Source organism: Balaenoptera acutorostrata, chromosome 1 (assembly GCF_949987535.1).
Source record: "Balaenoptera acutorostrata chromosome 1, mBalAcu1.1, whole genome shotgun sequence".
Lineage (NCBI taxonomy): Eukaryota > Metazoa > Chordata > Mammalia > Artiodactyla > Balaenopteridae > Balaenoptera > Balaenoptera acutorostrata.
The window spans coordinates 104704122-104731259 of NC_080064.1; the positions used below are offsets into that span (position 1 = coordinate 104704122).

Here is a 27138-nt window from a genome sequence, read left to right on the forward strand (position 1 = left end):
GATGCTGAACACCCCCTCTACCTTCTATATTTATTTTTCTTTTAGAATTTTAGGATCATACTTTTTGGTTCAAACCAGTATAAAGTTGTTAAAACCAAGAGAATGTGGTCCCAATCAAAAAGAAGTCTTGGTGCAGAAAAGTAAGTACCCAGTCACAGGGTTCTTACTTTCTCGTGGGTTGCACAGATGTGCTGCTTTATGTCTCTCTGACACCAACTTATTCTTGTCTTTGAGCAGATGTTTATATGTAAAAGCAAAACCTGGATATTGAAGGAATATATTCCTTCTGTGGAATGTTGACCCTGATTCTCTATGATGTCCTCTAGGACAACCCAGGGCTTCACTTGGTAGATTTTAACCAAGCAGTTTAAAATTTGATCATTAACTTCTCATCTCCATTCTCCATTGCCAAAGTCTTTGTCAAAACTACAAATTTGTTGCTAAAAGGTTGTGCTTGCCATTCTCATCATGGAGTTTCTCCTTAGGCCTGGATTTCTTTGAATGAATGAGTGAGTGAATGAGAGCGTGAGTGAATAAACACAGGGTACCTAATATGTGCCAAGCGTTGTGCTAGGCACTTTCAAGTATTAGAACATTTTGTGATTCCAGTGGCATTTACTGTATAAGAGTTGTTCATACCATTTGAAGTGTTTTCCAGTATGATTCATGTTACAAAATCCTTAATTTTGTATTTCATTTAAATTAAATAAGGAAAGAAATGGTTTATAATATATTTTAAACAATGTGTTACTATATAATACTAACAGCTATAATTGTAGTTAATAACTAAAGTCTCTTGGAAAATGTCAAAGAAATGCTTGATTTCTGATGCAACTTTAACTAAAATACCTACTTTAGAAATAAAAACATTCTTATTTTGCTATTATCACTTTAATTACATAATTAAAAGTTAATGTTTTATAGAAATGCTGGTTATTTTATATTCAAAAATTTTATCACCTAATTCATGGGTAAAATTTGCAGTTGTGAATTGTTCATGCTCTGCTGCGGTTCCTAGTAATGGTCCCATGATGTTAAATATACAGAAAAATATACTGAAATATTTCTGAGTCGCTAATAACAGTTCCTAGTAACGGTATCTTGAGTTCTTATTTTTCTTTAGGTTTCCTTACCCTCAAATTGGCTATCTCATATCTTATCCACTCTTTACGTAGATACATACATAAATACAGTTGTACGCAGAGATTTTTAATACTGTCTCTGTCTGCTAATTAACAAACACGGTTGTTAACGCGTTTTGGCTGCACAAATTCTAAGCAGAATATTTGAGGAACCAAATATGATCTGGAGGTATTTTAATGCACTTACTGGGTTCAGGAACATTGGTGAAGATGATTTTCTGTTCCTTCAGCTCATTCAGATCACACTCTTGGTGATGTCTAATGGATCAGCAAGCTTCCTCCAGAGGGCTAGATGATAAATATTTTAGGCTTTATGAGCCGTGCGGTCTCTGTCTTTACTACTCAGTTCTGCTGTTGAACTGTGAAAACAAGTATAGACAATATATAAAGGAAGGGATGTGTCTGTGTTCCAATAAAACTTTATTTACAAAAACATGGAGGGCTAGACTTGGCCCATGGATCATAGTTGTTAACCCTTGATCCCAATTTACATTTGTATAAGACCCTATAATCTTTGATATGCATCTTTTATCTGTGTTTTGAGTACAGAATTCATTTTTAAAGCAAAAAAAAAGATGTGTGTATGTACGATTGTATGTATTTGTGTAACCTAAAGCTATATATTTTGTTGTCTTGAAAACAGCTATACTCTACTGGAGTCTGTTCAGGTTTCAATATGGTACAACTATCTTGAAAGAGACATTTTTTTGTTCATGGGGTATGCTGTCAGCCCTTATCCTTGCCTTGTCATTTAATGCCACATTTCCAGAGTCTCTGTGTAAAAGGAAGGGTCTCTGTGGTGTCAAAATAGTATATTTGCTCCAAGTTCTGCCTGCTCATTGACCTTTGGACCAACGACTGTGGATTGCTGGAGCTGCAAAAATTCCTCCACTTGAATACTCGTAGAGCCCTATGACAAGAATATGATAGAATTTCTGACCGTTGTGCTAAAGAAACCAATCTCTTGGAAAAATTTTAAGCAACAGGAAAAATGGGTTATGTGCCTCAGTTGCCATTTGGCAACCACTATTACTTTTTTAGAGTGCAGAAAGGTACTGCCCTTATTACCTCTACAACAGCCTAAATCTGAGGAGTGCAGAGAAAAGATGCATCCAAAAGAAGAGTTCCCCTTCCTCTTCTTGCACTTGCCTCAAATTCTTTCAAGTCAATAGCATTATTTCCGAATGTCAGTGTGCATCATATTTAAATTAAAGCATCCTCAGCCTTAGCCTTTTAACTGTTTAACAACTAATCCATTTTAAACTTTGAGCACAGCAGAACTCATGAAATTACACGACACCATATTGCTAGTATGTATGTATGTATGTTGCAGTGCACCAATCATCCTGAGAATAGCTTTTTCACGAAGAAGTTTATCAAATATTTCACTGTATTTGGAAATTCTAGAGGAGGGGAAGCCTGTACTCAGAGTGATAGGGGAGCACACGTTATAAATGAGCTACCTTTCTAGGTCCAGCGTACTATACAGATGGCTTCAGCTCAGTGTGAACGTTAAGTGTGAGTACCCAAACACACCCACATACATACATGTTAATATGCAGAGGATTTTAAACGATTTGAATGCTATAGAATTCTACTGCAAATTGCATACCAGAAAACTCCATGGAGATAAGCTCAGCTCTTCTTGGGAAAAGTTATTTTTTAGAAAACTTAGAAATCAGTTTCTGTTTGGATTAACTGAATAAAGCATCCCCAATTTTAATACTGGATTTGGAAGTTGAAATGCCGTTCCTCAATCTTACCGGTCTCAAATTCAGTGGTATAATTTTTCCCTAAACTAATAAGAGGGGCAAGTATAACCTCCTAAATCGGTACCCACTGGCCGCTCCTAAACTGATTTCCAGTTATGTCCTCCATATGTAATTTTTATAAATTAAAGGTAATATTGTATATGAAAGATTAAATAAAGATGTTCTTTAAGTGAAAAGTCTGTTTAGCCTTCATTTGTACCCAGGATGACAATACAGTTCAATCTTCCTATTTTCAGAACAACTTTGGCTTTTACAGTAACTGGTAATCTTCAGTCTCCCACATTCAGAGAGTATTTCTTTTGGTTCAGCTAATCTTCACATTCCTTGATGTTATAGAAAGATGAAGAGATTACTTAAAGGGTAATTTTCATGCCATCTGATTTTAAGAAGACAAACTATATGCCTGTGCGGCAATCTTATAGTATGACTGTGCCTGTTATCTCTAAGACCTAGTCTAGTCCAACCTCTGAGACCATCAAGCTTAAAAATTGCCTTGGGACTTCCCTGGTAGCACAGTGGATAGGACTCCGCACTCCCAATGCAGGGGACCCAGGTTCGATCCCTGGTCAGGGAACTAGATCCCACGTGCATGCCGCAATTAAGAGTTCGCATGCTGCAACTAAGGAGCCTGAGTGCCGCAAATAAGACCCGGTACAACCAAATAAATAATAAGTAAATAAATATTTTTTAAAAATTGGCTTAATCACTGGATCTCATTCTGTCACATTAAAATCTGACCTGACCCTAAGAATTCTTAAGTGATTCTTGAGCAAAAATAGGCCTAAGGGGCTTGAGGAATAGGATCAGCTAAACTATAGATAGTGGTTTAATCTATTGATACTGTAAAGCACAGGATATTTAACACTCTGTACCCGTGGAGCGTCAAATAGGGTAGTAGTAAAGCCCAAAATAACAACCAATTTACATCACTGAGGTCTACTTCTTCCTGGCACAGTAGATTTTAACTTGATCAAAATTTTAAACTAGGAAATTTAAATTATAGATGTATCAAAATTAATTATGGACTTATCTTTTCAGAAGCAACTAAAACAGGCTGGATAAAAGAATAAGATCTCTGAGTGACTATAATGTGATAAAATCTGGGCCTCTGTCTGCCAGTTATCTGAAATTTTCGTCATTATTTTATTGGGTTACAAAACACTGTCAACATGCAAATAGCAATCATGTTAAGAGTATGGGTTCATAGAAACAGTAGATTGGTGATTGCCAGGGGCTGGTGGGTGGGGAAGATGGGGAGATGTTGGTCAAAGGGTACAAATTTCCATTTGTAAGATAAGTTCTAGGGATGTAATGTGCAGCATGATGGCTATAGTTAACACTATCGTATACTAGAAAGTTGCTAAGAGAGTAGGTATTAAATGTTCTCACCATACACACTCCAAAAAATGTATGTGAGGTTGATGAATGTGTTAACTAACCTTATTGTAATCATTGTACAATACATACATATATCAAATCATATACACCTTCAATTTACATCATGTTATGCCAATTGTTTCTCAGAAAGGCTGTAAAAAAAAAAAAAAAAAGATTGTGGGTTCAGATGGTGAGAGACTGTACCTTGTTAGCTGACCTAACAAATTTCTTAAATTTTTTTTTTGTGATAAAATATAACTTAAAATTTGCTATTTTAACCATATTTGTGTACAACCCAGTGGCATTAATAATTACATTAACAATGTTGTGCAACCATCACCACTATCTATTTCCAAAACTTTTTCATCACTGCAAACAATCTCTGTAACCATTAAGCAATAATTCTCCATTCTCTCCTTCCCTCAAGAAAATTTCAATTTCTTAACCCGAAGAAAATCTTAATTTTTTGTCTGTAAAAGGAAGATAATACCGATTTTTTAGGAGAATAAGAAAAAATCCATGTACCTGGACTGAAATAAGCTCACAAACAGCAAATAGTTGCTGTTTTTAAATTATTTTCATTAGCAGCAGATTGGAGTAAAAATTCCAAAAGAAATAGAAAAGAATTAATAAAGAGGGGAAAGGCAGTAAAGAACCAAGAAAACTATGTTGTTCTACCTCCTTGTCTTATACGTAAGGAAATTGAAACAAAAGGGCATAAAGTGAAGGCATTAGATGATCTCTAAAGTGGTTTTGCAGTTTCATCATTCATGATTTTATGAAGTGTCTCATGCAATTTTGTTATTATTAGTGACATGCAAAATATATTAATATATATGAACTAATCAGTTTAAAAACTGTACAGTAGAAGTTACTTTTTGTTAAAACACATACACAACACCAACAAATAAATACACTGAAAGTTAACAGCAATTATCTTTCTTTGGCAAGGATATAAGAGAATTATTTTTTGCCATTTGCTTTTTAAAATTAACTTTATTGAGGTATGATTCACATAAAATAAAACTTTCCCATTGTAAGTGGGAATATCAGTGATGTTTAGTAAGCTTATAGAGCTACACAACCCTCCCACAATCCACAAAGATCCTGCATGCCCATTGGCAGATGGTTTCTGTTCCTGTCCCAGCCCTTGGCAACCACTAATCTGCCTTTCGTCTTATAGATTTGTCTTTTCTGGACATTTCATATAAATGGCATCCTATGTATACAGTCTTTTGCATCTGGCTTCTTTAACCTAACATAGGTTTCCAAGCTGTATCTGTGCTGTAGCAAGTATCAAGAGTATGTTCCTTTTTATTGCTGAAAATATTTCATTTCTATGGATATACCATAGTTTGTTTATCCATTCATCACTTAATAGACATTTTGGTTTCCACTTTTTGGCTATTTTGAACAACGCTGTTATGAACCTTTCATACAAGTCTTTGTGTTGACATATGTTTTCATTTCTCTTGTGTATGGACCTACCTAGGGGTTGGAAATGCTGGATAATATGGCAAAGTTATGTGTAACTTTTAAAGAAGTTTCCATACTGTCTTTCAAAGTGACTGTTTTTACATACGCACCAGCAACGTACAAGGGTGAGAGTACCAGTTTCTCCACATCCCCACCAACATTTGTTACTGTCTTTTCTATAGCCATTCTAGTGGTTGTGAAGTTGTATCTGAATACGGCTTTCATCTGCATTTCCCTAATGACTGATGATGTTGAGTCTATGCTATTAGCTGTGCATATGTCATTGGTAAAATGTCTATTCAAATATTTTGCCCGTTTAAAAAAAGTGGACTCTCTTATTGAGTTGTAAGAGTTCTTTATATATTCTGTATTTCTTTTCTCTAAGATTGTGGGTTTGTCGTCTTACAATATTTTTTAATGCTCTATTTTGAGTGCAAAATACTCTGATTTTGATAAAGTGTAATTTAACAATGTTTTCTTTTATGGATTTTCCTTTTTTTGCCTAATCCAAGGTCACAAAGACTTTAGACCTATGTTTTCTTCTAAAAGTTTTATAGTTTTAGCTCTTACATTTAGGTGTATGATTCATTTTGAATTAATTTCTCATGTATGATAAATGTCTAAAGTCATTTTTGCATGTAGGTATCTAATTATCCCAGTGCTATTGATATTTGTTGAAAAGGCTGTCCCTTCCCTATCAAATTGCTTTGGCACATTTGCAAAATATCAATTGATCATAAACTTAAGGTTTTATTTCTGTATTCTTAATTTTGTTCCTTGATCTATGTCTTTCCTTATGCCAATACCACATTATGTTGATGACTGTTGCTTTAGAGCAGTGGTTCTCAATAAAGGGATAATTTTGCCTTGCATCCCCCAATGTCTGAAGACATGTTTGATTGTCATGCCCTGTGGGGGTTGGGGGGATGGTGCTACTGGCATCTAGTGTATGGAGGTCACGGACAACAGTCAGTATTTATTAGCTACTTTTTTTCCCCTGAAAATAGGTCACTCTCCTGTTTCTTTGCATATCTTATATTTTTTTAAATTGAAAACTGGACATTTTAGGTAATGTTGTAGCAACTCTGGATTCTGATCTGATCTCCTCCACCCAGGGAGGTGGTGATTGTTGCTACTGCCATTTTTCTGTTTTTTTGTTTAGTGATTTCCCTGGACTAATTCTATAGAGATCACCTTTCCTGGGGTGTATGACCACTGATATCTCTGCTTAGTGTTGTATGTTTTAAATCTTATTTATATTTTTAAATACATCTTCCTAGGAGTAAGCCCTGTGTCAGCATAGCTTAGTGATCAGCCAGTGATTTGTCAGAAGTTGTGCTCAAACATCTTTAGCCAGTAAGGGCTTCCACCCTTTGCCAGTGGATCTGTGTGTAGGTTGTGGAACACATTCAAACTGTGTGCATCTTACAAGTTCATGTAGCTTTTACTTTACCTTGGGCCCTCACTGGTGATAACTGCCTGGGTCCAAGGCCTCACATTCAGCCAGGAATGATACAGATAGCTAGGGCTCTCTCTAGTCTCCCCTGAATATATATTCTTCCTTGCTCTTGCTTGCAGCCTTCCAAACCACCAGGGACATGTGGCAAGGTGCACCATGTTTGTGTCATTCCATGGACCTATCTCCCTGTTAAATTTCTGGTCAGTCTGCCAACTGTTGCTTGTCCCAACCAGAGCCAAAACCTCAGGCTAGCTGCATTGATCTTTCCAGTTCTTTTGCCACTGAGATTGCTATTTCTAACAATGCCCAGGAGAATGGAATTTTCCTGCACTCGCTCCACTCCAGTTTGTCCTGCCTGGGAGAACTGCCATGCTGATGGAGCTGGAAGGACATGGGAGCAGCCCTAGGCTGAAATAATGCAGACACACTGTTCTTACTTACCCAAAGGTCAGTAATTTTTCTTGAATAAGTGCTTCTTGATTTGTTGTATGCCTTTGCTCAATTTCTAGGAAGTTTGTCTATGTTATTCCTTTTGGGGAAAGAGATTTGCTCCTCACTCTGCCATTTGCCATTCCAGGAATAAGTAGAAGATGGATGGATGGATGGATATTTTTATTGACATTCTTTGTAAATTCCTCTAGAAATTTTAGCTTTAAAGCCCTGCTCTTCCCACCTGAAAGGCCTTTATCCACTTCTATCAAAATTCTACTCATTTTTTTGTGTTCTCACGCAATGAAACTTTTACAGACCCTTCCCTGACTTCCCTAACTTCCCTAACTTCGAGCGATTTCTTCCACATTTGTACATCCATTGTTCTTTTTTTTTTTTTTTTTTAAACTGTAATACTCTTTATAGCTACTTTATTTATTTATTTATTATTTATTTTTGGCTGTGTTGGGTCTTCGGTTCGTGCGAGGGCTTTCTCTGGTTACGGCAAGTGGGGGCCACTCTTCATCGCGGTGCGGGGACCGCTCTTCATCGCGGTGCGCGGGCCTTTCACTATCGCGGCCCCTCCCATTGCGGGGCACAGGCTCCAGACGCGCAGGCTCAGTAGTTGTGGCTCACGGGCCCAGCTGCTCCGTGGCATGTGGGATCTTCCCAGACCAGGGCTCGAACCCGTGTCCCCTGCATTAGCAGGCAGATTCTCAACCACTGCGCCACCAGGGAAGCCCCATCCATTGTTCTTATTCTTAACTTTCTTATGATTTATCACATACTACCTTACATTTATGTGTGAACATGCCTTTACGTCCCCTACTAGCTTGTCAGACGTTTAAGGACATAGTATGGTAGTCATCTTTTAACGCACTTAACAACTTATATATCTGTCGAATAAGCACCCATTTCTCAGACCTCAGTACTCTCCACCAGATCAGGCTGCCCCATTTAAGGGTCCATTTGTCTTGATTTGGAGTTTTCTTGCAGCAAAAACTTTATCAAAGCCTATACACTAAGGTCGGTGCTTTGTGACCACCTAGAGGGGTGGGATAGGGAGGGTGGGAGGGAGGGAGATGCAAGAGGGAAGAGATATGGGAACATATGTATATGTATAACTGATTCACTTTGTTATAAAGCAGAAACTAACACACCATTGTAAAGCAATTATACTCCAATAAAGATGTTAAAAAAAAAAGCCTATACACTAAGAAAAGTCTAAACATTAGAAAACGGATATGTCATATATTGTGTCCTTTTTATGCAATTATGGGAAATACACAGTGCAGCTGGTACACAGAATATCACAAGGGCCTAGTGGGAGGAACAGGGATCTTCAATTAGTCAGGAGTCCAAAATTGTAGTCTATTATCTTCCTCTGAATGATTGTAGGGCCTTAGTCAAGTTATTCAACTTCTCTGGACCTCCGTGTGTTTTCTATAAAATGAGGAACTTGGACTAGAAAATTTGCATGTGATTCATGAGATAATTAATATGGTTATTATATAGCACACACATTTACTGAACTTTTACCTGCTGTTTCCAGAAGCTCTAATAAGCTTCAAGTATACAGAAATCAAAATAAAATCTCCATCCCCAAACAGGGATTGGCCTGCTTAATACTGTGACAAATGCTCTAAGAGAGGAATGCATTCCATACTATAGGGGCAGAGTAGGAGGGGCATCTCATCAAGCTTAGGATAGGTTTGGGAGGGGAGGAGATAATCAAGAAAGATTCTTCAAGAACCAGACATTCGAATTGAATTTCACAAGGAAGTAGAGTTTGAAGGTAAGGGGGAAACGAGCTATTTGATAAGACAGAGATACCTGAAGAAGGAAGGGATATGAGATCCAAAGCACAGGTAGGAAGACTAGCCTTGAACTTGAGAAAGTACACCCATTTCACTGAGATCCATAAAACAGTCCTCTCATGCAGTCCTTCTCAGGCCCTGAGATCGCATTGTCCATGAGCCAGGGTCGGCCAGCAGGGGCACCCACCAAGATCCCAGGAGTGGCTGTCCCTTCTGAAAGTCTAGGTTCAGTCATCCACCAATATCAAGGAGCCCATGAGATACACAAAATGAATGTTATTTAGGGAGAGGTTAAGGGAGTCCCCTGGAAATATCTTTCAAAAATACTCATCAAAACTTTGGATGACTCCAAAACAAATTAGCATGGGCACAGTATTTTGAAACAGTTCAGCAGTAAGTAGCCAGAAATGTATGCCACCACAGGGTGATAATCTCAAAAATTTTTTTTGTTTAATCTTCAGCTGTTTGAAGCCTGGGAGGGTTGAGATGCAGTGAAACCTCTTGCTTAAGTTTTTCAAAACACCCTGGCGTTGATTAACGTACAGATGCCACAGCTCTTGGCTGCTCAGGAAAGCCTGTTACTAAGAAATTGCTGGGACCTACAGCAGCCTCAGCACAGGGTTCCGCCCACTCCTCGGCTCATGCCCCCACCGAAACCAAGTCAGTGATGAAACGTTTGCCAAACAGAAGACAAATATTGCCTAAAAAAGACTTTTCCATTTCTTTCCTAATATGACCTCCCTTTGGCTTTGAACTAATAGGTAAGACTTATTAGAAGATGAAAAACATCTCATACCAGAAGATAGACCTAGAAAAATTCTAATTTGAACCCTACGAATGATTTTAGCTCACATAGACAATCGATATGTTGTGAAATAGTGTATTTAATGACACTTTATAAGTCAAATGCTAATTGCTCGCAGTTATTTATACAACTCTGCTTAAGTCCTTTTGGAATTATTTTTTCTTTAAACGTTTATTGAACATCCGTGTGTCAAGAATCGTGCAAGGCACTGAAGATACAGAGCCAACTTTGACACTTAACTTGTGGATCTGCTGGGCTAGAAGAAGATAGATTGGCAAGCCAGAAATTATGTTTTCCAGTAAAGGTGTGTACCAAATGCTCCCGGAGTTTAGAAAAGAGAAACTGCTGCTAGTGGGGAGGCAGGAGGATGTGACAGCAACACGATTACCGATAACCAGCCCTGATCAAGTCTTCCCCATCTGTGAAGCAGGGGAAGTGAGTTTCCTAAGCAAATACTAGGTTTGAGGGCTGGGTTTGTACCTTTTGGAGCAGGCAGAGCTACTTGGTGGTGAAGAAAGAGTGCCAAGGAACCAAACCATCCTCACTCGAGCTTTCAGAGAGGAAGCATTTGACTGAACTTTCGGGAATGAGAAGTTTGTTGGACGTGGTAGGAGTCCAGTTGCAACACACAAGGGAAAGTCATTCTAGGAAAAGGAATATGATCATATTTAAGATGCTGAGGCAAGGCGGGATTACATTTTAGAGCAACCAGTCCTTCCAGGCAGGGCTGCATGACATGTTTGCATGAGCTGGGGGGAGTAGAAGGGGAGGGGACCCAAGACGTGACAGGGGCCCAGTCACCTGAGACCTTGTGTCTGCTGTAGAGAGTTTGGCTTTTACGTTGAGTGAGATAGAAGCCCCTGGAAGACTGAGCGAGGTGCGACGTGATCAGCTCTGTGCCTGTAAAGGGTCCTCTGGCTTCTGTGTGGAGAACAGATTGTTGGGGGACAGTTTAGAGGCTACCGAAATAATCTAGGTGAGGAATGGTAGTGACTCAGACCAGTGGTGGGGACAGTGATCGGGTCTATAATTTGAAGGTAAAGCTGACGTGATCTGTTCGTGGGTGGGGGTGAATGTGAAAGAGAGAGAGGGCAAGGTTGACTGCAGAGTTTCTGACCTGAGCACCCGGCAGGATGGAGTTCCCACTTACAGAATGGGAATGATTAATATTTAGGAGGGGTGAAATTAGAAGTTTGTTCTTGAACATGTGAATTTTGCAATTCCTATTAGGGCAAAGCTGCAGAAAGCTCGAGGCACAGGCTTGGAGACTGGGTGGGAACCAGGGACTCAGGAAGCCAGGACACAGAAACCCCTGGGCAGGAGGCCACTGTCAGACACAGCTTCCATCGTGGGACTATCGCAGACCTGTTCTTAGTGGCCCCTTGCTTTGCAGCCTCATGTGAGGTTGGAAGTTTGTGTTTGGTGAACAGTGGAGAAGGGTCCAATTGCTTACTCTGGCTGGCAGGGGCAAGGAGCTTTCTGCCCATCGAGAATCATGTAGTAAGGGATCCCCTAAAATTTGGAAGTTCTAAGTGCTGGCAAGAAACAACAACAGAAAAGACAGATATTCTATAAAGTCAAACACTAGGGATTCAAATCCCAGGTCTGGGGCATATTCACTTGGTGACCACGAACCACAAATCCAACATGTCTAAGTCTCAATCTTCTCATCTGAAAAATGGGATAATACATACCTCTCACAGGGTGGTTGGGAGGATTAAGTAGCTTGTCCCACATGGCACCACTAGGCCAGGCCAGCCGAGGCTCAGACCAGCCTTGCTTCCTGAACAGCTGTCCTGCTGGATGGGAGCCCAGGCCAAGGAGTCAGGGCTTCACTCACAGACCCACCACTTGGCTCCAGCCTTGCTCGACAACTCCCAGTCTACCACCGCTTTTATAGGTAGAGGGTCGTTGCCGTACATCCTGTGATGACTATAAATCCCTCTATAATTCAGGCTCTCCTCATTCAGATTAACAATAATGCCCTTGTATCCCAAGCCCCTGTAAAATGTCAGGCACCCTGCTAATCGCATTGTAGACATCGTCTCATATAATCCTCCTAACAGCATGAGGTAGGTACTATGATCACTCCCACCTTCAGATGAGGAGACAGAACCTCAGAGAGGCCAAGTAGCTTCCCCATGGTCGTTTGAAATGAGAGCGTATACTCCTAACCGCTAGCCATACCACCTCTGACACGGGCTGACGGAGTCCACCTGCGGGCCCAGCGCTGGCCACTTTAGCTTAAGCATGAAGCCAGCCTTCCCTGAGAGCCCACTGGAAAAGGTAGAGGGGATCCTGCAGTTCCCTTCAGGGCTGGGTGGGCCCCTTCTTCCCCATCCTGGTCCAAGCGTGTTGCCAGGCCCGGGTGAGTCTAGCTGGAGCCCTGGGCTGCCCACGGGGATCTGCACCTAACAGATCTCAGAAGCCTGGCCGGCCTCCGCCCTCAAGGGCTCCTTGGGGTGCCCGTGTGGCCCTGAGGTCCCTCCCTGCTCGGGCCGTGGCTTACAGGAGCTGTGCTGCCCGGGGTGCAGTCCCTGAAGAGCTCAGGAATGAGGAGAGGACGAGACACTGCTGGAAGCTTCCCAGGCTTGTCAGAGATACTCTCTTGAAGAGGGCACCCGTGTGTGACGCAGTGTGTGCCGTTGCCTTTGGGCATTCAGGGCCCAGCACACTGCAGACCAAATACTGGGAAACACAGCCCTGTTTGTGGAGGACAGAGGAAAGCAACTCACACCTGGCTCCAGCGGAGATGGCACGTTACACTTGACCCCTTTCGTGAAACAAGAAGCACAAAATGAAACATTCTGAGGCCTGGGTATTTTTCCACTTGGCAAACATCTATGATTTATAGGGCAGATGTTACTCGTCGCTCACTCTAGTCCTTTCCTTCTTCCTCCACCCACGCTCCCTGTCAGCCCAGCTCAGGCTGAGCGCCTAGATCAACTGTGCCCACTCGGCCTCCCTTGGTGGAGGAACCAAGGGAGAGCGCTTGCAGAGGAGAACCGCCGACTTCACCCAGAGCCCTGCCCCTATGCTCCTAGGCCAGCAAAGTTTCTTAAAAAGGAAGAACAGAGAGGCAGGGTCCTCCTTGGCCTCTCCAGGACCCAGGAGATGCCAGAAGGGACCTCGGTTGACAAGCTTTCTGGTTTCCCAGCAATATCAGGAGAGCAGAGGATGCAAAGGGCAAAACCACCCAGCACACGTTAGCCGCCGACTGAGCTTCCCATAGCTTTCTCCTTCTTGGGCTTGAGAACCACCAGCCTCCTCCTAAAATAAGCTAGAATTTTTTTTTAAAATCTAGCTTTAATGGGTCCTAGATACTGTCCTTGAAGATAATTTGCAAATTAGGAAACCAAAAAAAGAAAGAAAATGGGAGAGGGAGGAGGCTCTTTTAAAACTTCGTTCATGCAACTTTTGTTTATTTACAAAGCACATTCAGTAATCATTAGTGCCAAGTTACTGGAGTGTTTACAAAGATTAGTTATATTTAGTCCCTACCCTTACGGACCTATCACTATATTGTCATTTCAACTTTGTTCTCAGGTTGCTTTGAATCAGGAAAATTGCCCTGGAAAGGGCTTCATTCCATCTAGGCTTTTTGTCAGTAGAATTTAAATCTGGGTTTTTAGGCAAAAGTGACTAACAATTAGGCTAAAGACATTTTTAATTAGAGTTAGCCGAGCCAATATGGGTTTAATTCAACTGCGCAAGCATTGAGTCAGTATCTGTTATATGGCGGGTACTAGGCTAGGCACCAGGGGTGTGGAGGTGAATAAGATACAGTCCCTGTTCTCAAGAAGGTCACAGTCTAAATATATCCGAACTACAAGGTGAATTACATGCCATAAAAAGGCATGACATGCTGTGGGCAGAGAGAGTAAAACCACGTGGCTGGAAATTCTGAAGAAGTTGGCCTTAGACAGTTAAAACAGCCCTCCTCAATTCTGCACCCTCTTCTATCTGTCCTATCCTCTTTTTCTCCTCCCAGCCAAGTCCATTCATTTAATCATTCATCCAGAGATTCACCAAATATTTATGTCCCAGGCACCATTCTAGACCAGGGATGCAGCAATGAATAACACAGATAAAGGCCTAACAATTTGCGTACATTCCAGTAGGGAAGGGATGGGTAACAGATACCAACAAGTGAATAAATAAATATATCATAATGTCAGTGATGATGACTGTTGTAAATTAAAACAGGGTGGAGGAGACAAATAGTACAAATGGGGAAGGCATGTGTATTCCATCTCAAATACAGTGTCAGAGAAGGCTTTTCTGAGGTGGGGACTTTTGAGCAAAGACCTGAATGAAGTGGCAGACAAGCCTGGGAGCTGTGGGGGAGGAGTACTCCCGGCGGAGGGAACGGCAGAGGTAGAAACATGTTTGAGTGCCACGTGGCAGGAGCATCATGAATGAGCAGAATAGCAAGTGAATGAGGATGGAGAGGCAAGCAGGGACCAGGTCTGGAAGGGCCGACACCAGGAGTTTGGATCATGTTCTAAGGGTGATGGGAAGCCATTGGAGGATTTGGATACGGACTCAGATGATCTGATTTGTGTTTTTAAGAGATGCTTATGACTGTGGGGTTGAGAATAAACAGTTAAAGGTCAAGAGGGGGAAGCCAGGAGGACTTGTGAAATCTTTTCAATTTGAGAAATGAAAGTAGAGTTGACCTTTCTGGTATAGGGAAACAGCAAGAGGTGTAATGCTGGGGCGGGGGACTTCCGGGGCTTAAGTTTGGACGTGGCAAGTGTAAAATGCTGTTAAATAGCTGAGTGGAGATACAGAGCAGGCAGCTGGGATACTTGGATCTGAACTTCAGGGAGCATGATAAATAAAAAGAAATCCATGTCTAGACATACTGTAGTGAAATGACAAAACATCCAAGATGGGGAGAAGACCTTGAAAGCAGCCAGAAAGAGAAGACAGATCACTTGAAAAGGACAGTTAGAATGACACTAGCTTCTCAACAGAACAGTAGAAGCCAGAAGTTGGACCATGAAGGGTTGAGTGAAAATAGCTGTCAACTTGGATTTGTGTACTTCTCGAAAAGTATTGTTCAAGAATAAGGGCAAATTATATATAGGAAACAAAACTGAGAGCGTTTACCACCAGGAGAGCTATTCTAAAGAATAAAATTCAAGGAAGAAAGTGATGTCAACAGGATGGTATGACGTACAAGGCAAAATGGGAAGCAAATAAATGGTAACTATATCAATAAACTCAAAAATGTCTTTGCTGAGTTAAAAAATATTCTAAACAGCACTATGTGAGTTCAGAGAGGGAGGAAGAGAGCTGAATTCTAGGAGAAGAAGGAAGTTGTAGTTCAACCTTAAGACTTTAAGTTAAATATGTATGGTAAACTTTGAAGGTAACCACTGAAAGACCAGAAATAGCATGCAAACATTCCAAATGTGTAAAGAGAGAGAAAAAAAAGAAACAAAGGAAATAACTTGATGAATTTTTTAAAAAGGCAAAAATGGAGAAAACCAGAAATTGTCAGGTTAAAATAAAACCTTGATAGGCTATTAACGCCAGGCAAGACTAAACGATGAGGACATGGAAAAGTTAAGTGCCCCCATTGAGGGGTTTAACATAAGACAGTGACTCATCAGACTTGTGCGTTAGAAAGATGAGACTGCCTGGACCATGGAGTGTGGACTAAGGGACAAGACAGGAAACAGGAATAAACATTAGGAAGCTTCACCATCATCTGGGCTGGGAATGATGAGGGCCCGAGCTGAGGCTCTGGCAGTGACAGCAGGGGTAGGCAGGGTGGGTGGGGGAGATGAAAAAGACATGTCAGTTATCCTAAGATAAAGCCCCAAATGGCCCTGCCCTTAAAGTCAGAATGACAGCCTCGGGCCTCTGATCTCAAACAGGGACACATAAGCCCTTGTGCCGAAACCAGAGCTGAATTCTGAGCTCAACGTCAAGGCCTCCGGAACTGTGAGAAGCTGACCCTTTTTCACTTACAAGTGACATCGTTGGTGCTCTAAGCAGCCTGGGCCTTCTAATCCTGCTGTTGAGGGAGGAGGTTGTCAGATTGTCACACTGAAACCCTGTCTCTGGAATTGTCATTTGAGACTCTGCTCTCTCAGAAACTAGAAAAACACTGGGGGAGAGAGAAACACACACGCACACACAGTATCTTAAAACTACCAGCTCTAATGTTATCGCAGTAAGATTTCCTCCCTCTTGAACAAAGCTTGGATGATATCAAAAACCCTGCTCTCACAAGTCCTTCACATGTGAGGAGATCTTATTATTTTATTAGGCTGGACGCATTATTATTTCTCACATTTCCTCTTACTGATGAGGAGACACCAACCTAGAAATGGATGTGGCTTGCCCAGGATCACTCAATGGTAAGTGGCAAAGCTGAAAATGGAAACCAGCTTGTCTGGTGTGGAGCCAACTATTTCTGCTGTCAGGTGTGAGAGCTTGTTTTGGTGGTAAGAGGGAGCAGTGGAAGGGAAACTGGCCAACTCCAGCCGATATTTCCACCCAGCCCCACCCACTAGTCTTTCTTCTTTGGTTTGTGTGTTTTTCCAACAAAGAAGGAAAAATTTTAGATAAATATAAAACCTGGCATTTAGGTTTTAACAGATTTCTCAGTTCAAGAGGCGGAAGGCAATTCCTGCGGGGCGGGGGGCACAACATCCAACTAATAGCAGTTCCTGAGAGAGGAAATAGAGGAGAAAATCATCAAAGAAATAACGATAATTTCTTCAAATTAAAAAACATGAACTTACGCATTGAAAGGATTCTGAGTGCCCATCACAAAAGGTGAAAATAGACTACATATGTGAAACTGTGACATTTCCGAACACTTGTGAACAAAGAAAAAATCTGAAGAGCTTCTAAAGAAGGTCAGTTGGATAAAAGTCAGATAAAAAGGATCAGAAACAGAATAGGTTTAGATTTCTCAATAGTAACCCCGGAAGCAAGAACATATAGAACATTACTTTCAATATTCTGTGGGAAAATTATTTCCAACCCAGAATTTTATATTTGGTCAAACTATCAAGCAAGAGGCTAAAATAAAGACATTTTCAGACAAGCAAGGTCTTAAAAATTCACCACCTAATAAGAGATGCTGAAGAATAGCAAGCTAAAATTGGTAATTGGCTGAAGCCAAAAATCCCCATTATTGAATGAACTTCTGAGACACATGACTAAACCAGAAATTTTATTTTTAGAGTTTACTTAGTAATATAATTTTATTATTAAACGTTTTAGAGGTCAAGTTTTAAAGTTTTGCATTATAATGCAGGAATGATATTTTGTCAGCACATCAAGTTGCTAGATTACTCCTATGATCATTATATATGTCTTACAAACAGATGCTCATTTTCAACTGAGGTTTCTTAGAAGAGCAGCTATTTTTATTGTCTCCTCGCCAGCACAAGGTACCCCTGATGGTAATGATGCTCCCAACATATTAATCTTTTCTTTTCTCTGGTGTAACTAAGGTACTGCTTATTTCAAGTCCTACTTGAAAATCTGGTTGCTGATGAAGATGTCATTTGATTGAAGCAGTCCTGCAAACTGAAGTTTTGTACTGTTGGGATATTTTCATAAGGAAACTTCAGATTTTTGTTCTCACTTAAATTTGTATTTCTTTAAACCTGGGATAATCAAGTATGGACATGAAGTAACATAACTGGGTTTCAGAATCTTCTATAAATTTTCATCTGGGGAATTCCCTGGCAGTCCAGTGGTTAGGACTTGATGCTCTCACTGCCAGAGCCCAGGGTTTGATCCCTGGTCAGGGAACTAAGATCCCACAAGCTGCGTGACGTGGCCAAAAAATTTAAAAAAAATAATAAAATAAAGATAAACAAAGATGATGGAGTTTTAAAGTTGTTAAAAAATTTTTTCATCTGGACCTAAGATTTTATTGCATGCACATTAATTTCAGCATCTTTCCTAGAGAAGGATGAAAAGAGGATTTCAACAGATATAATTTAAGAAAAGTCTGCCCTCTCAAGGTCCATTATTTTGGTTATTTTCCAGCAGATTCCAGCAAATGAATTATTTCTTTGCAACTAACCTTTGGGTGTTAGCAAATCCCACCAACTTAGTATTATTACCTGACACACAATATTAAGTCATTTTAAAAAGTCAAGTCATTTTTAATATGTAAGAGCTGCAGTTCCAACTTGTTTGACCATCTCATATCAGTAAATGGCAGATCAATTTCAAAGTCACGTAGTTTCTCTTTTACAGAAGAAGAATGATGAAAATGGCCCACTATCTTTTTGCTTCAGCCTAGAATTCTGTTCAAATATGCTGTTATAACTCTTAATACACAACTTAAGGATGTACACGACATTTTTTGCTTGTAATTTCTTCACTTTGATTTTTCTATTGTCAGTCTAAAGATTGGTTTTCTATTCTGTGAATATGTCTTCTATCAGTTTCACCATTCTCTTGGTGAGACTGCTCTTTCCTACCCCCACTTCCTGGTTTTACTCCTTGGCAAGCATTCATCATTAATCCATTGTGGTGACAATCTCTAAAAAACAAACTCTTCTGCTTGGTTCTGCTTATCTAAATACTGAAGTACGGGTTACAGAAGTAGCACACTGAATAACATTATGAAAATTTTTACTTCCAGAAATGGTGGGGTGGTTTGTTGCAGATCAACTCTCCCACCAAGAAAAAGTATAAAAGCTAGACAAAATACAAAAATGCATCTCTTTGAAGGCATCAGAGAGCTAGATACAAGGTACCTGGGACTTGAGTGGCCAGATCCCTGAGAGAAGAAAGATGCATCGAGATGAACCCTGTATTCTGCAGTGCTTTTCTTTGGAGACATTTGCGCATTTGCCAATTTAGGAGCAGCACAGAACTGAGAAGATAGGGAGCTGAACAGAGCTTTCCGTAGTCTAAAAAAGCTGAGGAAAAAAAGATGTGAGTCCTGGGATTACCAAGAACAGGCCCTAATAAACACCCCAGATTTCCCATTAGGACCCCCAAGAGCCTGACTCTGGGAGCCAGGGTAAACCAGAAATAGATGGTGCTCACAGAAGACTGAAACCCAACCTTGAAGCAGTACAACCCCACACTGGATTAACATAACCTGTCCTTCCTCTAACTCTATCAGAAAGCAAAAGTAACTCCCCTCCAGAGGAATATAACATCATCCAGAGCCTCAAATCTGCTCTACAGTTTTTTACACATAACAGTCACCATTCAAGATAGAAAATAGAACCACGTAACTGAAATCAAAGAGAAAAAAAAACTTACAATATAAACAGTCTCACAGATGATCCAGGTATTGGAGTTTATCAGACATGATTTTTAAAATAATTGATTAATATTTTTAAGAAAAGATGACAATATGGAGAATTTTACCAGAGAACTGGAACCTATAAAAACAGTCAAATGGATGGTGCTCTGTGGTGACCTAAATGGGAAGGAAATCCAAAAAAGAGGGGATATATATATATGTATAGCTGATTCACTTTGCTGTACAGCAGAAACTGACACAGCAGTGTAAAGTAACTATATTCCAATAAAAAAATAAAGAGTCAAATGGAAGTTACAGGAGTAAAAAATAAAATAATTGAAACTAAGCATTACACAGATTAACTGCAGATTAAATACAGCCGAAGAGAGAAGTCATGATTAGGAAGACAGGTTAATAGAAAATATTCATACTGAAGTGCAAAGAGTGAGGAAAAGAAAGATGGAAAACATAAAGAAGAGCATGAGATATATGTGAAATAGTGAAAGTTCTAATATAAATGCAACTAGAGTCTCAGAAGGAGAGAAGAAAGAATGGGACAGAAGCAATATTTTAAGAGCCACTAGCCAAGAATTTTCTAAAATTCAGACAACAGATTTAAAAGTTCTATGAAATCCAAGTAGCATAGATACAAAGAATAGATACATCAGAATGAAAATTCCAAGAATCAAAGACAAAAGCAGTCAGAGGAAAAAAAAATACATCTTCAAAGGAGCAACAAAAATACCAATAGCTGACGTTTCAACAAAAGCCATGGAAGATAGGAGATACTGGCATGATATTGGTAAAGTGTTGAAGAGAAAATAACTGGAAACCTAGAATATCCTTCAAAACTGAATATGAGACAAAGACATTTTCTGGGGGACAAAGCCTGGGAGAATTTGCTGCTGTACTAAAACAAATGTTTCTTTAGGAAAAAGAAAACTTATCCCATATGGAAGCCTGGAGAGTAATGGTCAGGGTACATAAATGGGTAAATCTGAATGAATATTGACTGTATTAAACAGCAATAATTTCTTGTTGGGTTGAAAATACATGTATATTTAAAATACAAAAAGCAAGAGGAGGTAAAGGGAATTAAAATGTTTAAGTCCTTATCTTATGAAAAGGAAAAAAAACACCAGTTTCCTTTTACTACTACTACTCACACCAATACTGCTGGTCACCAAATGTGTGGATTTTTTTTCACACCAACCAATTCTCCAATGCCAGCTGGGTGTCCCACAACTTGATTCTGTTCTGATTCTATCTACATGGAGTTAGCATCAGACCCCACAGGTTAAGGGCTCAGCCCCACAAGACTGTCCCCGCTGCATATGCCAATCTCAACTGTGGGTCGCCAGGTTACCCACATGTCTGTCTGACTTGGCCACAAATGAAGAGTTCCCAAGACCCTCTCCTCAAGTTCAATAATTTGCTATAAGAGCTCACAGAACTCAGGAGAACACTTATGTTTACCTGTTTGTTACATAATAAAGGATATGATAAAGGATACAGATGAAGAGATAAATGAAGAGGTCCAGAAGGGCCCTGAGAGCAGGAGCTTCTGTCTCTGTGGAGTTGGGGTATGTCACCCTCCCAGCACATAAATGTCTTCACCAACCTGGAAGCTCTCTGAACCATGTAGATTTCTATGGATGCTTCATCATGTAGGCATAATTGATTATAAACTCAATCTCCAGCCCCTCTTTTCTCCCTGGAGGAGGGGATTGGGACTGAAATTTCCAAGCTTCTAATCATTGGTTGGTCTTTCTGGTGACCCAGCCTCCACCCTGAAGCTATCCAGGAGCCCACCAAGAGTCACCTCATTAGAACAAAAGATGCTCCTATCACCCAGGAAATTCCAAGGGGTTTAGGAAATCTCTGTCAGGAACCAAAATCAAAGACCAAATATTAGGACGAAAGATGTTCCTAGCACCTTTATCACTTAGGAAATTATAAAGAGTTTTAGGAGCACTGACCAGGAGCTGGGGATGAAGACCAAAATTTATCTCTCTTATTATATCACAGTATTATACCATATGTGGGAATTAGTAAAGTACTAATTTATGGTAGACCTTAATAAGTCAAAGACACCTGTTGTAAATTCAAAGGGTAATCATGAAAAGAAAAATAAAAGCTAATGGAGTGGAAGAAAGAAATAATTAATAAAAAATCTTGATTAACTTAATAGAAGACAGGAGAGAAAAAGCCACATAGATCAGGTGAGACAAAACACAAATGATGAGATGACATTTAAATCCAAATGCCTCAACAATTACATTAAATATAAATGAACTAAATGCTTCAATTAAAAGCAAATATTGTCAGCAAGGAGTAAAAAACAAAAAAACTAAGTTATATGATGCTGTCAAGGGATTCAGTTGAAATATAAGGATAAGAAATGTCAAAAGCAATAAAATGGATTAAGGTACACCATGGAAATACTAATCAAAAGTAAGCATATATCAGAAATATTACTGATAATATTGTCTTTTCTGCATAGCAGATATTAGGAGTAAGTTTTCTAATATCATAGCTTGAACAAATCTCAAAAATACATCATCTTTAATTACTGAAAATTAATGGCATTCTATTCAGTTCTTCTATCGAGTATATTGTTTACGTTTTTAACCTCCTAGGACTCAAAACTATGAAAAACTATCTTAAAGCACTCTTGTGATGTCTATTACTTTGAAATCTGATCAGTGAGAAGAAAATATGTTTTGTTTACCTCATTTTTTTCCTAAAAATTTTCTTTTTTATACATTATTTATATACTGTATTTAGACAGATGATGGTTTATCATGGATGATGTTGTACATGGTTCTGGAGTTTTTCTCTTTCTTATGGAATGTTGAGGGGACAAAGTACATCCTCACAAGCCGTGACAAATTTTACTGAAATATCTTTGGCCTAAATGGAATTAAGTGACACAAAGCTAAAAATAGTTCTTGGAATTTGTTAGTTTTGTGAATGCTAGTATATCAGACCATTCTATAATGATTCGAGTCATGCTATAATCTAAACTCTATTATTCTTTTCTATAGTATTTAGCTTTTTATTAACATTTTTGGTTCAGAAATTTCTCCCTATAGTTATTTTTCTAACCCACTCTTTCTTACACTTCATATCAATTGACAATCTGTTTCCTATATCTTTAACTATTTGAATTTTTTTTTTGGCCATGCCGCACGCAGCTTGCAGGATCTTAGTTCCCCCACCATTGAACCTGGGCCCTCGGCAGTGAAAGTGCGGAGTCCTAACCACTGGACCGCCAGGGAATTCCCTATTTGAATTTTTAAAATAATTGTTATTGTACACAAAATTATTCATTAATTATGGTAGTATTTCAATTTTGCAATAATATTTATATTCAACTAATGTGTAGAATTAACACACAAGGAGGTTCTCTCTCCAAAATACATCAAAAATGATTACTTATATTTGAAGGTGAATATTCTAATATTAACAGTAATTTGGATGGCATGACTTATCATATTGCTGACATTTGTGCACTAATTATATATGGTAGTTACTCTCAAGGTCGCATGATTATTGATTATTACAAACTCATGAATGCAAGAAATTATGCTGAAGCATGCATTTGGCTCTTTGGCCTTTTTTTTTTTTTTTTAATCTTTATTGGAGTATAATTGCCTTACAGTGGTGTGTTAGTTTCTGCTTTATAACAAAGTGAATCAGCTATACATATACATATATCCCCATATCTCTTCCCTCTTGCATCTCCCTCCCACCTCCCTATCCCACCCCTCTAGGTGGTCACAAAGCACCGAGCTGATCTCCCTGTGCTGTGCGGCTGCTTCCCACTAGCTATCTATTTTACATTTGGTAGTGTATATATGTCCATATATACACTACCGCTCTCTCACTTTGTCCCAGCTTACCCTTCCCCCTCCCCGTGTCCTCAAGTCCATTCTCTACGTCTGTGTCTCTATTCCTGTCTTTGGCCTTTTTAAGTCTGAGGCTTCATAGCAAGGCCAAAATTGAACTAGTATGCACCCTATGCATATTATGCCCCATTTCTTAGGCAGTCTTCTACCAAAACAAAGGTGTAAACCAAGAAAGAAGAAAACCTGAGATTCAGGAAACAGGAGTTCCAACTTGAGAAAGGGAGGAAGAAAGTCTCCAAATTATGGTGAAAGGAGATTTTAGGACAATTGTTGTGCAACAGGTATAGCTAGCAGCCAGTCCCAAACAGAACAGGTCAGGAGGATCCAGAGGCAGAGCTCCAGGAAGTGGAAATTGACAGAAAATCTGATGGGTTCGACTGTTCAAGGGAATTTTAGATGGACAGATGAGAGCTGGGCTTGCATTTAGTAATAAGTATATGGAAAACTGTATCAGACACAAACTCTGTGAGCCTCTTCTGGCTATTCCTGCTGCTGGGCCAACTAGCCAGTTCCCAGAGTTCGTCTCCTTCCATCACTTCCAGTGTTGGATGAAACACTACACCACAGGGTGTGGGATCTGGTATCCCAAGTGGGCAGCCCACTAAGGAACTGGATAATGCAATCTGGAAGTACAAGGGAATAAATTCACAGGGGGCGAATTTTACCAAATGAGAAACCAGAGAGAAGAAGGAGCCAGACAGATAAATTCTCTCTTCTTCTTTTCCATAGAGGACACTGGGCATGGCTCATCTGGAGAAATGGCAGGTGCAAGTGAACATACCTGCTGAGCAACCTGCTGTGTCTCTTAGTGGCTCTTTTGTTGCCAAGCCTGATAACATACCACTTTGCATTGCTTCCCACCTTTCCTTGCCTCCCTTCCTTTCCCCTCATCCTCACCCACCTGGATTTGCATTTCCCAAAGGAGGTTTATGCACTTTAATCCCTACTGCAGACTCTGCTTTTTGGAGGACGTAGCCTAAGATTAAAACTGAACAAATGACTCAACAAGAAACTTCAACAAAAACTAAAAGTAGTACAAGGAAGGAAAAATAATACTACTATAGCACATGGCTCAGTCATAATATTATGAATACTAAATATCCAACAAAATTTGAGATATAGCTGTACCGGAAGGATGGTGGGGGAAGAGATACCAGTATGTGTAGTAGTGGTGGTTAAAGAGACCTAAATTCTCATCTTCTGATGAGAAACAATTAGACTGAAAAATCTGAAAAACTGAAAAAAAAAACCTAAAAGAAACAACTAATAGAATTGAAAAATGATAACCCTCTTGGTAAAGGGAAATGGGGAATTGAAGAAAATTCGTTTTTATCATACTGAATTATTTGACTCTTCAACCATTTACCTTTATAACTTCAATTTTAAAAGATACATTTAAAAATACATCTCAAATGCAGGAGTGTGGTTTTGTTGTTGTTCCCTATAAAATCAAATTAGGGTAAATATGTGTTTAACTTTTAAAGAAACTTCCAGTTTTCTGGAGTAATGGTACAATTTTTTATTCCCTCTAGCACATGAGACTTTTCCCCATGATGCATCCTCAAAGGTATGGCCATCTCGTCAGAACTTCATGGCAAATGGCGGTAGGTAGGGAGAGTCTGGGGGGCCCTGCGTCCATCTGCAGCGATGTTTATGAGCCCCAGACTGGTGCTGTGTGGCCCTCACCCCAAGGCCACCCTTGGCATCAAACACCAGGCTTCCACCTGCCCTTGTGCCTTGCAGGTATCAAGCTGCTTGCCAACTCTGGCAGCCAAGCCAATTCAGAAGCTAAACAAAGGCAAGGGACAGAGGAACTTGGAAGCAGTCTGTATAATGAGAGCTTATGTGCCAGCTAAGAAGCCTCACAGTTTCTCAGGATGGTGTTGTTCAGGCTGATGTCCAGGACAGTGTTTTCCCATACAAATTCCATGTGCGAGGGGGAGAATTGTGTTAGACTGGGAGACACCAACTGTGGAACAGGAGAATGAGCACTTATGATGCACCCACTAAGTGCCAGGTGCCCTGCTGGGTATTTTATGTGCATTGTCTCTGAGCCCCACTTAACTCTGCAGGGTAAGCTTTGTTCCACCTTGCAGATGAGGACCTGAGATTCAGAGAGGTTAAGTAACTGGCCAAAAGGCACACAGCACTAAGTGGGGAATCAGGATCCATCTACCTTCAGAGTCCCATGTTTCTCCACTAACATTCCTCTGGCCCCTTACCAGAAAGAGACCTCAAGTGGGCAGCTGCGGGAGGTTGAGAACTACCAGTTGGTGTGGAGGTTCCCAAGGAAAAGTGTCCCAGAATCTGTCTGCTCTCAGATCACTGCCACAAGACTGGGCTACAGGATAACTTGCCCCACAGTAACACCTGGAAAGCTTTATGGCTTTCCCCATCATCACCATCATCATCATCGTCGTCGTCATTACGGTTGTTGTGCTGCCCAGCTTGACAACTGATGAAACCCTTGCACATCCCTTCTTTGATTCGAACTTATGACACCCTGGGCAGGAGGAGTTATTATTCTGCCCATTTTTCAGATGAACAAAAGGAAACTCAGAAATCCTTTCTCCTGGAGCCCTCCTTTCTAGGGAGCTACCTTTGGGCCACAGAGCTCTCGGGGCAGCCCCTCTGAGGGATGGGGTGGGAAGGCAGGGAGCAGGTTGCCCATCATGGCCAGTAAGGGGCCCTGCCAAATATCTGTGGGTGAGTCCTCACCCAGGTGAGGGAGGAAGAAGGCCGGCCGAGCGGATTACTGAGCATTTGAAACTCAGCCTCAGAACAGCAAATATTGATTCAAGAAGCTGCCCAAAGGAGCTGACATTTTTATAGTCAACAAATAAAGCCGAGCCCCTCCCAGCCCCCCTTCGTCAAAGGCCCTTTCTCCCCACAGCTGCCAGGGCACGTTTCTGTCATCAGCACCTGGGAAGAGGAGGAAGAACCAGTGGGAAATGTCCACAGGGCCCTGGCTGACATCACCACTTCACCTTTAGAGAGAACGAGGAGCCCCAGGCCCCAGGGCTGGGACCTCAGGGAACCAGCCAGCCAGCCGGCCCCACAGGTGCCAGAGTCCCTCTGGGTAGAGAGAACCTGGCACTAGAGCCCCCAGAGACAAAAGACACGCCTCCCACACGCAGCTTCCTCCTGTGGCGGCTCTTGGGCTGCTTACCACAGCTCGGGGCCCTCATTCACAAGGAAGGACCCGAGGCCCAGAGAGATAACTGGGTCTCCAAGGTAAACAGCGAGAGAACAGCGAGGTCTGCCCAGGTCTTCCGCTTCAAGGCAGCGGGAAGGGTCAGCTCTCACCAGGCTGGAAATGAGAGGTGATCAGCCCTCTTGGCTCTGCCTATGTGACCCAGAGCCCGGCATTCATGCGCCTACCCTCCTGCTTCGCTCAGGAAGGTCCCTCTACCTGCATCCCTCCCTTTCCGAACCCTTATGGACCACCCATCATTCAGGGCCTCCTTGCTCACCTGTCACCGCTGCAGGACGTCCTCCCAGATCCCTCCCCCCCTCCCCCCCCCACCTCCAGGCGGCAGAAATCACTGCTCTTTCCTCAGTGCTCCTGAAGCACAGGCTTGCTTCCTGTCTTGTCCCGCTTGGGCTGTTTCACTCTGGGCGGCTCCTTCCTCGGAAGCGTCTCTTAGTCCTTCCAGGCCAAGAGGAGCAGGAGCTGTGCTTGATCCATTCCCGTTGCCCCAGAAGA

The 27138-nt window shown here is 40.8% G+C and overlaps 1 protein-coding gene across 2 annotated transcripts in view; it reads left to right on the forward strand.

The window, feature by feature from the left end:
• MAN1A2 (mannosidase alpha class 1A member 2) overlaps positions 1–27138 on the forward strand; it is a 219503-nt gene that overhangs the window by 173043 nt on the left and 19322 nt on the right. For both annotated transcript variants that reach the window (XR_009008394.1, XR_009008393.1), the window contains exons 13-14: positions 7537–7673; positions 24965–24999. The gene's annotated coding sequence lies outside the window, so the exon portion shown is untranslated. The remainder of the gene's footprint in view (positions 1–7536; positions 7674–24964; positions 25000–27138) is intronic.